Source organism: Arachis ipaensis, chromosome B1 (assembly GCF_059453495.1).
Source record: "Arachis ipaensis isolate K30076 ecotype BB chromosome B1, ASM5945349v1, whole genome shotgun sequence".
NCBI classification, from domain to species: Eukaryota; Viridiplantae; Streptophyta; class Magnoliopsida; order Fabales; family Fabaceae; genus Arachis; species Arachis ipaensis.
In genome coordinates, this window is record NC_142436.1 from 67,419,791 (window position 1) to 67,422,773 (window position 2,983).

The 2,983-nt window shown below is 43.0% G+C and overlaps 1 non-coding gene across 1 annotated transcript; it reads right to left on the reverse strand.

Moving 5' to 3' along the window:
- Positions 1–481: 481 nt before the first annotated feature.
- Positions 482–588, reverse strand: LOC148576912 (small nucleolar RNA R71). The gene has a single exon (XR_015903060.1). It is a non-coding gene; the product is annotated as a small nucleolar RNA R71 (small nucleolar RNA).
- Positions 589–2,983: the final 2,395 nt, after the last annotated feature.

Sequence of the window (2,983 nt, forward strand, 5' to 3'; positions counted from 1 at the left end):
AGGAAGAGGAGGAATTCTTTGAACCAAACATAGAAGACAACATGGAAAACCATCATGAAGAAGAGGATCACAACCATGGGGAGGAGGTAGAGTAAATCATGCTGGGGAGGATAGAAGAGTTTTGGGCTCTTACATCAATCCAAACCCAGGCAATTATGGAAGTAGCATCCAAAAGCCAACAATCCATGCCAACAACTTTGAACTTAAACCACAGCTCATCACCCTTGTTCAGAACAACTGTTCGTTTGGAGGAGGTGTTCAAGAAGACCCCAATCAACATTTAACCACCTTCCTGAGAATATGTGACACAGTGAAGTCTAATGGTGTTCATCCTGACGCCTATAGACTGCTCTTATTTCCATTCTCACTCAGGGACAAAGCAGCCAAGTGGCTGGAATCTTTCCCAAGGGAAAGCTTGACAACTTGGGAAGACGTGGTGAACAAATTCTTAGCAAGATTTTACCCTCCTCAATGAATCAATAGGCTGAGAGCTGAGGTCCAAAATTTTAGGCAACAAGATGGTGAGACTCTATATGAAGCATGGGAGAGGTTTAAAGACCTAACAAGGAGGTGCCCACCAGATATGTTCAACGAATGGGTGCAGCTGCACATTTTCTATGAAGGGCTTTCTTATGAGTCAAAGAAGGCCGTAGACCATTCATCCGGAGGATCTTTGAACAAGAAGAAGACTATTGAGGAAGCCATAGATGTTATTGAAACAGTAGCAGAGAACGACTACTTATATGCTTCCGAAAGAGGGAACACAAGAGGAGTAATGGAGCTAAACAATGTAGATGCCCTGTTGGCCCAAAACAAGCTCATTACCCAGCAGCTGGCTGACCTCACCAAGAAGATGGAGAGGAACCAAGTAGCAGCAATCTCCACTTCATCAACAACCCAAGAAGGAGTGAATGAAGAAGTAGAGGGTAGTCAGGAGCAAGCCAATTACATTGGGAATTCACCAAGGCAAAACTATGATCCATACTCCAAGACCTACAATCCTGGATGGAGAAACCACCCAAACTTTGGGTGGGGAAGTCAGCAAGATCAAAACCAAGACCAGAGACGTTTCAACTCCAACAACAATGCAGCTCACCAACAATTCACACAGAGGACATCTCAACACCCCCACAACAACACTTCTCCACAAGCCTATCAAAACCAGAACAGCACGTCTGCTCTGAATCAACCATCAATTGATGACAAGCTCTCTAAGATTGAAACCTTACTTGAAGGAATATGCCAAGAGATTCAAGAAAATAAGGTGTTCAAAGAGGAGGTGCGAGCCAATATTAAGAACCAGGGAGAGACCATTAGGAAGCTGGAATTCCAAGTGGGATGTTTAGCTGAGAAGATTCCCAAACCTACTGATGGCTTCCCAAGTGACATGGAGAAAAACCCCAAAGGAGAAGCAAAGAAAGTAAGATGGGAAGATTGCAAAATGGTCACTACAAGTGATCAAGAGACTGAAGACAAGCAAGGCAAACTTTTCGAACAACCTGAAGACAACTCAACAAAGGAGGAGGATAGAGATCACTAAGAACCAGAAATCTCACAACAAGAGTTGCTGAAGCTCTATGCACCCTTCCCTCAACTGCTCAATGGTGCTGTGGGAAAGAGAATATACTCAAGGTTCCTAGACTTGTTTGCATCTCTGCATGTAAATATACCATTCATCAAGGCGATTCAACAAATGCCTGCATTCATCAAGTATATGAAGGAACTTCTTCCCAGGAAAAGCTCACTCAAAGGAGGCCAGACTATAGTGATGAACAAGGAATGTAGTGCCCTTATTCAACCAGAGTTGCCTACAAAAAGAAGAGACCCATGGAGTTTTCACATCCCTTGTGCCATAGGTGAAACTATGTTCAATAGAGCACTATGTGATTTGGGGGCCAGCATCAACTTACTGCCCTTATCCCTGGTGAAGAGGCTGCAGATCAATGAGATAATGCCCACAGATGTAATCATCAGACTGGCTGACAAATCTCAAAAGCAAGCAATAGGAGTGGTGGAAAATGTGTTGCTAAAGGTTGGGAAATACTTTCTCCCAACAGACTTTATCATCCTGGACATGGAAGAGAGTCACACTCGCCCAATCATATTGGGAAGACCATTCCTAGCTACGGCTAGAGCACTTATCGATGTAGAGAAAGGGGAGCTAATATTGAGAATCCATGATGAACGACTCAGCTTCAATGTTTTTAAACTCTCACAAGAAATAGATCAAGAGGACAAGGAACTAAGCACAAATGATAATGAGACACTGAAAGAGGAGACAAGCACTAAAGCACAGCCAGTTCATTCTGAGATCCCCTTAATTGATAAACAAGGAAAACAACAATTACCACAGCTCAAGGAAAAGTTGGAGGAACCTAAACCTCTAGAGGCAGGTAAAGATAGCATCACAACTCCTTTAGAAAAAGAGGTTACCGAGGGCAAGGCAACCTCAAAAGAAACAAAAAAGAAGGTACCAAGGAGGTGGAGGAACAAGAAGATCCCTACGGAAGACTTCTCTCCAGGGGATAGAGTTGTCTCAGCTTACTTCCCAGATATTCCCCCTAATCTCCCCACTGTACCATCTCAGTTACCTAAGGTCTTCACTATCAACAGAGTTCTTTCCCTGGAACATGTGGAGACCATTGATCCAACCAATGGATATAAGTCCACAACAAGAGGGGAGGACTTTAAGCACTATCAACCACCCTGATGAAGGAAAAACGTCAAGCTAGTGACGCTAAAGAAGCGCTTCATGGGAGGCAACCCATGTTTTATATGTTTTTAGAAAATAGTAAAAAAAAAAAAGAAGCAATATTCATAAATTCCAACCCAAACTTGGTGAAGTCCTTATTGTGCAGTATATAGTGAGGAACAAGTTTGGTGTTCAAAGCAAACCAAGATGCATGCTAATCTTGGGAGCTTTGAACAAAACTTTTCATTACAATGCTTCAAACTAAGTTTGGTGTCACCCCATGGTGCCACC